Raw genomic sequence first — 9,190 nt, 5'->3', positions numbered from 1 at the left:
TAAAGAGATTCCAAAGAGAGGAAAAATCAGGAGAGTCGCCACTGAATTTTGTTGGTGTGCCTCTATTGCAGAGGCGATGGGAAATAATTGATAAAACCCTCGGAAAAAAAGACGCACACGGGAAGCGCTAAATGAGAATAAGGAATCGGTCTCGCAACCGAGATTTGAGTTCGGAAGTCGGTTATGCAAGGGGAAGGTATTAGCACCCTCACGTCCATGGTACTCCATGGGAACCATTTGGGTTGTTTTACATACATGGGGATTTATCTATCATTGTTTTATTTTCAAAAGAATGTTTGTGAAAAGGGGGTGTTTTTGTTATTATAGTGCTCGCCAAGGATTGGGGTCCTTGTGCCTACGTATCACTTATTCGAGGATGAGGAATCAGAGCTCCGTCGTTTGGAGTAGAAAATGTTTGTGTGTTGGTTGATTTTACCATTGAGAAAAGGGTTTTTTGGATGATGCCCTAAGGCACAAAAATGAGTTTGATGAATTGTATTCTTTTTTTTTTACCTTGAATGAGGGTTTTATGAAATGAATGTTTGTGATAATATTGTACTAAAGTCTATGGGTGGAGGTGATTATTCTAGTAAACAAGCCAAGCGTCTTGCGTCCAAAATAATCAGAGTAAGGGTAGGAATGCTCCATTCTTACTCATTCTCCACCACTTAAGGCTCGTGGCGCACAATAACAATCGTAATTATTAAGTGTTTGGAATTTGACTATGAAAGTAAATTCCATAAAAGTAAATTACAAGATAAAGGTTAGTGAATGTAAATAACATAAAATAAACCACAAGTTAATGATAACAAAATCACAATAACAAAGGTTATTGATAAACAAAGTTAGTGAAGTATAATTAGTGGTTAGTAATATGTACAAAATGAACATTTTAAGAAATATTTTCCATGTGTCTAAAAAACTTAAAACTATGACACATTAAGGGATAACTTATCATTGATGCAAAGTATTGAAGATGATTAAAAAATCAACTAACAATTGATTTGTAACAAATAAAGTTATGCAACCCTAAATCCATCTTTCAATATTTTAAAAAAAGAATATGATTTGTTCTCTTTCTTTTGTTTTTACTCCTATTTTATTTAGCAAGAGAGTAAGAGAGTAAATAAATTAGCATGATGTAAATGATATGGTTAGATAACAATAAACATAAACATAAAGTACTTGAAATAAAGTGAACAATAAAATAGATTGCAAGGAAGTAAAGTGCAATAATATAAATGTTAGAAGTTAGTAGTTAATAGTTAGTAACAATAAAATAAATTGCAAGGAATTAAAGTGCAATAATATAAATGTTAGGAGTTAGTAGTTAGTAGAATAACAATAAGCAAATGGATTAGCAAATTAAGGTAGAGAATATGGTTTCATCTATGCGTCAAATGACTCAAATATGGTTGAAATAGAGGCAATCTATCAATGCCTCAAAGTATCATGAATGATCTATTGATCAACCATTAATAGGTTTGAAACATTGAAGATTTAATCAACTCTAAACAACCATGGCCATGATCTAATAGAACTCATCAACAAAGTAAATGTAACAACAAGTCAACAATAAATATTAAATGATAACAAGAAACAAGGTTTGATTGAAAATGGTGGATAAAAAGTAGTAAGAGCAAAAAATCCCCAAACGGGTGTAAACCCAACAAAACCCACTTGTCTCAAAATTGACTCAAATCTCTCTCAAAACACAACCCAAGAGTAAAAACTCATTTCCAAACACAAAACAAAACCAAAAATGTCAAGGAGTTTGAGTCCAAAATATTACCAAGATTGTGGTGTCAAAACTAGGTTGTTGTTGTGTTTGGGTTTGAGAATGAAGCAAAAAGTTTGGAAGAGGGTGGCTATGGTTGTTGTGGTAAAAAAATGGAAGGGAAGGAAGTTGTATGTTTATGTGGTGATGGTGAATTATCATGTAAGTGAAGGTTACAAGTTTTCTATTGTTGTTGTTGTGTGGAGAAGGTGGATTTTTTACATGCTGGTTGGGTGGTTCAAAGAAAAAAATAGGATTTGGGTGAGTTAGGGTTTAGGTTGAAAAGAGAGAGTGAAATTCTGGCGTAGTCAGTATTCAAATGTTCTACTTTAAGTCATCACATCTGATCTAACATTGTACCTATTACAGCAAGACAGTTATTACACTCTGTACTAATGTGCACCTTTTCACAGTGTCACGACCTCTCCTTCTATGTCATCCTAGAATAGAGGAACACCTAGTTATGTGCACCTTATCATTCTCTTCTGTTGTTTTCCTACACAGATATCAGCACGATGTCTCAATCCTGTTTTGGACATTATCTGTTACATTGTTCCCGTTTGTTGGTCATGTACTTGTATTTCCTAAATTAAACGTTGTAACAAGTTAAACTAATCTCCACTTATTAAGGAGCTAACAAATAGATTATTTGCCAGGTTCATTAATTGTAGCTTAGTTGTTAGTTTCCTAGATTTTAGATCAGCTGGTGGATTCCTGAAGAATAGCCTGAGAAAAATCCTGAAACAGAAAAACTAACCATCCAACAATTCAGCATATGCAGTCAGGAGTGAATGTCACAACATTCCGTTTGACATCCAAGTCCAGAACCATATGCTAAGTCTGTTTAGTTCCTGAAAACAGACTGTGCTAAATTTGTTGTACTGTAAAAGACCAACCAGTCTCTACTTTAGTATCAGCTTACTGGAAGAACTGTCAAGACATCCAGTTTGACAGTTTCACAATGATCTTTTGGCCAGGTCTGTTATGCTTTTGAAATCCAGACTTCACTACATACTGAACTGAAATCATCAGCTTATTAAACAGTATGTGCTGTTGTTGATGAATGTCAAAACATTCTGATTGACATTCCAACAGAAGGCTATGTATCAGGTCTGCTACTATCTTGATGAACAGACTAGAATACATGCTTAGTTATGGCAGACATGATTATATCATACAGAAGGAAAACAAACACAGGAAATTGTTAACCCAGTTCAGTCCAACATGACCTACATCTGGGGGCTACCAAGCCAGGAAGAAGATCCACTATTAGCAGTATTAATTCAGAGTTAAACTCACCCGTTTATAACTCATCTCTTAATCCCTACCCAATGCAATCTATACCTAGGAACTCCTAGATAGAAACCTCCAGTTTCCATTCCTATCACTACAAATACAATGTAATGTTCAACCACCTTGAACTTGCTTCACAGCTTCATTCAAGAACATAATCACTCTTGCCTACAGGCTTCGAGTTACAAACACTCTCAGGTTTTACCACTGAGAAACACATGGTAACCTTCCCACAGATTGGGAGGTTTACCTTACACACACCCCTAAAAACGCATTCTAAGAGGCTTACAAAAACTAGATTACAATCAGCTATTTATAACCTAATCACCCAACTGGATTTGGGCCTTCAGAAATTGCAGCAGACTTGTTCTTTGCTGTTACAACTTCAGCAGAAAAATTCTGCTACAAACAAGGTCTTCAAGTTCCTAAACTCTCTCCATATATATCTCCATATTTAGAGCCTATATATATTCTGATTTAGTCTTCAAGACCTCCATAAGGGAGTTAGGATATTCACCAGATATCCTTGCTGATCCCATGACACATACTGAATTAATTAATTCAGTTTCCTACACATGTGCGATGTCACAGACCTGATGTCGTGACATCGTACATGACATGTTGGTCTAGATGTTGAATTTCTTCAACCCAACATATTAAAACAACAAAGGTGATTACATTATTTGTTTTCTAAAATTAATGCCAATCCTGAGGTATTAACAATCTCCCCCTTTGGCAAATTTTAGCTAAAACAAATAATCCTCTGCTATTATCTCCCCCACCATGAACACCAACGATGGTGTACATGAGGAAGAAGAGGTACACGGATCAGTTGTACCAGAACCCTTCCCCTCAACAGGAGAGCTTCCGGAAGAATATGTAATGCTGAGTACTCAAAAGATGTAACTCAGATTACAAGATACAACTGTCCTCTTAACTCAGATCACAAGGCACAAGTGGTATATCCAGTTGGTGGATTTTATGTCTAACCCCAACTTTCAGTTTGCTACCACAGTGATCTGCTTGCTTCTGATACATTCTCAACCCCAGGACTATATTTCTCTCCCCCTTTTTAGCTAAACATTTGTAAAGGCACCCCTCACAAAACCAGATCCAAGCGCAGCTTGCCCAGACCTTAACATACCCCATGATTCTGAGAATGTAGTGTTTCTGTTGTGAGGAAAAGAGGGCTCTTACATAGTCCAGCCCGTGCTTAGGAATTTCCGGTAGAAATAAATGCTTGGTCAAGATGCATTTATTTTTGCTGAGAAACAGTCAGAGAATCACCAACAAACTCTCAGACTATCTTTGAATACCTTTTATAGCTCTTGACTGTTTCTTTTCCAAAACAGTCGTTCCAGTGCATGGAGACCATTCCATATATGCAGTCAGACACGTTGCACGCGATGTCTTAACATTCCTGCATTCAGCCAGTATTCAACATTTCCCAAGACCTCTGTCATACCTCCAGTAGAGACTTGACACCTAGCACTGCTACAGCCAACTTTTCACACTTCAGTAGATGGTTACTCCCCCTGTACCACACAGCTGTAGCCATCAGGCTTATTCTGGTTTATCAGACTTAGCCACATCACCCTCATAATTCCTAGTGACTTTAGGAATTAACAGCATTGACCAGGGCAATGTCATGACATCCGGTCAGACATTCTTCTGCTCATCCAGCCTTGACATACCTCACAGCATCCAGATAACTAAAAAGGTGCCATACCCAGTTATCTGAGAGCACATAGACCACAAGCTTGGTGATTACTTGCAGCACACAGGCACTACTCCCCCTGTCATGAGCACCCAACTCTCCTCTTGAAACTTGGAGATCACACATATCCAACATGGTTGGACCTTCACCTTCTTCCTGATTCAAAAAGAACTCAACCCACTTGATGAATGGAAAACATAAGACTCATCTTCATGTCTTCAAGAGCGCACCCTCTGTTCAACCCTCTTGGTTGAACACATCCACACTCTGTGTCAATCTCTCTTCTAACCAGAACAGAAAGCCACTTCACAAAATGTTCTAACATTCGTTAGGACATCCTTCACACATAACAGGGAACACCATCTGATAGTCTTCAGATATCACTGAGTCACCAGCTTGATCAAGAAGAACCCAGACATAAATTGGGACATATACCTTTTCATCCCATTACATGAGATAATCTTCCATAGATGGCTCAGAACTCCTACCACAAGCTCCAAGGGATGAATGGAAAACACCTCCTTTTGTCTTCAACTTAATACTTTTCTGCTCAAAAGTAATTTGTCTCAGACTTTCCTCAAGAATAATCTGCTGCCATATGTTGATTATCATGATTCTTAGAACTCACTTCTGAGATAGACCAAATGCCACTGGTTGATTACCTCCTTCATGAATTCTCATATGAAAAAGTCAAATGCTGCTTTTTGACCTCTCCACGTGTATCAGACTTCTCCCAAAGATATTCTGACCTTCCAGGTGAGATTTGAACTTCAAGCCTTTTGAAGTGTCCAATCTACAACCCTGCAGACCCTTCTATCTCAAGTTGATGTGCCACTTCATCAACTAAGAATCTGATGTTGAACCAAATGTCACAACATTGTGTTTTGACATCCAGCTGTTGAATTCAGCTCCTTCGTCTGCCACTTGAAAGAGCTTCCTCCCTTCACAGAACAAGAGTTCAATGTTCTCATAGACTTGGTTTTGGAACCAAGTTTGAGTAAACAACCTCCATCCTGCAGATTTGCAGTTAAGTCATTCAAGCTCACACCTTGATGAATCCCTACTTCTTCTCCAAAGACATCAGACACTCTGATGTATGAGTCTTTAGAAGGACCAGTTAGAGACAGACCCTTCAGCTATACCAAGGATTCCACTTCCTAAAGTAAAGCTGTTTCCATGAGGTTAAGAATGCTGCCACTTGTTCTTAACTCCACAGTGTGCATTAGCCAATGCACTTCCTCACCTAGATCAGAAATAAACTGATCCAAGTAACCACCATCAAGACTATGATGCCTTCTTCTTCTTGTACACACCAAGGCTGAACATGTTTCTTGCCAGGAAACCTTTTCAGAGATCATATGCTTTTGCTGCCACCAAAGAGATAGATCATAACCCCATGTACTATCCTTCCTGTGATTCTGCACAGGGTCTTGAAGAAGAAATGTTCCAACATCTTTAAGAACATCAGTTATCTTGAGCTCCAAGGATAATCAATTAAATACTTGTACTTGACACAAGTAGACATTGATCTTAAATCCTTTCCCAATTATCCTTTCAGATACTTCCACCATAAGAATACGTTAACAATACTCTTCTAGTGTCAACATCTTCTGCTTGCAAGCACCTTAATAGTCTTGAGACTCTTTCCAGATTAGATTCACCCTTAGGAATGAGAGAGATGAATCCTTCCTTGCAAATGTGTCACACAACAACCAGAACCCATGTGACACAGGTCAACAGCCAACCAGACCCTAGGCTGACCAAACTTGAGGAGGTTAACCAAAACTCCCCCTCAAATTAACAATCATGGAAACTCCACACCAATATCCATGAATTTTCCACATATGTCTCAACATGACATCCACCATCCCTTACCAGTGGCAACTAACTCCTCCAGTCACACCAATCAGACTTCAGCTGACCATAAGTACTAGTGAGACAACCAGCACCAGTCAATAGTAGATATGCATTGCCAGAGCATATTACCTTAACCAACCACTGAATCTTCATATTCTCACTCCTAGTAAGAACTGCCACTTCTGAATGTGGTGTTTGAATAACAAGATTCATGGTTCCAACCCCCTTAAATGTTATCACAATCAGGTAACCCCATGATTGACTGCTACCATCCAGGAGACTTGTCTTCCAACACACAATAGTACTTTAGGGAACAACTATCCAACCCTGATCAAACTGCAGGGAGATGCCTAACAGCAGGAGATTGCACAATGTCACATCTCAACCAGCTCAACTTCTAGGGATGACCTTCTTGAGCACACACCCAGTTGACCCTGCTCTTGTCAACTTAGCACACACAGATGTCTCCTCTTCCAGGTTAGGAGTAGGTTCCAAACAGAATTATCCCATTGTTTGGACCCTAAAAACATCTGCTCTTCAACCAGTAGCTGCATACTTGTTGAACAACATGTTCTAACATCACATAGAACATTGGTTCCACCTCCTTGGAACAAACCTTCCTTGAAGGTCTTCAAGGTCTTCATATACACTACTCAAGAGAGTAAAAGAATCAGTGATTAAGTGATTCTTACCATCCTGAAGTGAGAACGTCATGATGAGTGGACTTGAGGAGACTCAAGTATCTTTGACATCTTCAGTAGATTATGATGAGATCTTGAACACAGCAGCCTTTCATCCACATGAGGGGAAACTACATCAGAGTTTGAGTTTTGCCAGGTATTATGCAGCGGAAATCATAATACAACTCAACCTATGAACACACACTTCACCAGATTGGCCTCCAAGACCATACCAGGTTTGAATGTGATTTAGTACTGGCACAGCTGTCCCACACACAGGCCAATTGCCAACCTCCAGAGACAGGTACACACCATTCCTGTCATGAACAGTCCATCCACCTACTTCAAGGGACCATTCAGGGAATTACAGAACCTTACACAGGTTCCAGCATCAGTACTAACATAACTCCTTGCCAGCTACCAGAAAGTATCACCCATGGATCTCATCCAGAGACAGAACAGGATGCCTGCTCTGATACCAATTGAAATTCTGGCATAGTCAGTATTCAGATGTTCTACTTCAAGTCATGACATCTGATCTAACATTGTACCTATTACAGCAAGACAGTTATTACACTCTGTACTAATGTGCACCTTTTCACAGTGTCACGACCTCTCCTTCTATGTCATCCTAGATAAGAGGAACAACTAGTTATGTGCACCTTATCATTCTCTTCTGTTGTTTTCCTACACAGATATCAGCACGATGTCTGAATCCTGTTTTGGACATTATCTGTTACATTGTTCCAGTTTGTTGGTCATGTACTTGTATTTCCTAAATTAAAGGTTGTAACAAGTTAAACTAATCTCCACTTATTAAGGAGCTAACAAATAGATTATTTTCCAGGTTCATTAATTGTAGCTTAGTTGTTAGTTTCCTAGATTTTAGATCAGCTTGTGGATTCCTGAAGAATAGCCTGAGAAAAATCCTGAAACAGAAAAACTAACCATCCAACAATTCAGCATATGCAGTCAGAAGTGAATGTCACAACATTCCGTTTGACATCCAAGTCCAGAACCATATGATAAGTCTGTTTAGTTCCTGAAAACAGACTGTGCTAAATTTGTTGTACTGTAAAAGACCAACCAGTCTCTACTTCAGTATCAGCTTACTGGAAGAACTGTCAAGACATCCAGTTTGACAGTTTCACAATGATCTTTGGGCCAGGTCTGTTATGCTTTTGAAATCCAGACTTCACTACATACTGAACTGAAATCATCAGCTTATTAAACAGTATGTGCTGTTGTTGATGAATGTCAAAACATTCTGATTGACATTCCAACAGAAGGCTATGTATCAGGTCTGCTACTATCTTGATGAACAGACTGGAATACATGCTTAGTTATGGCAGACATGATTATATCATACAGAAGGAAAACAAACACAGGAAATTGTTAACCCAGTTCAGTCCAACATGACCTACATCTGGGGGCTACCAAGCCAGGAAGAAGATCCACTATTAGCAGTATTAATTCAGAGTTAAACTCACCCGTTTACAACTCATCACTTAATCCCTACCCAATGCAATCTATACCTAGGAACTGCTAGATAGAAACCTCCAGTTTCCATTCCTATCACTACAAATACAATGTAATGTTCAACCACCTTGAACTTGCTTCACAGCTTCATTCAAGAACATAATCACTCTTGCCTACAGGCTTCGAGTTACAAACACTCTCAGGTTTTACCACTGAGAAACAAATGGTAACCTTCCCACAGATTGGGAGGTTTACCTTACACACACCCCTAAATACTCATTCTAAGAGGCTTACAAAAACTAGATTACAATCAGCTATTTATAACCTAATCACCCAACTGGATTTGGGCCTTCAGAAATTGCAGCAGACTTGTTCTTTGCTGTTACA

The sequence above is a fragment of the Lathyrus oleraceus genome, chromosome 4 (genome assembly GCF_024323335.1).
Source record: "Lathyrus oleraceus cultivar Zhongwan6 chromosome 4, CAAS_Psat_ZW6_1.0, whole genome shotgun sequence".
Taxonomy (NCBI): Eukaryota; Viridiplantae; Streptophyta; class Magnoliopsida; order Fabales; family Fabaceae; genus Lathyrus; species Lathyrus oleraceus.
Note: the sequence above shows the minus strand (reverse complement) of the source record.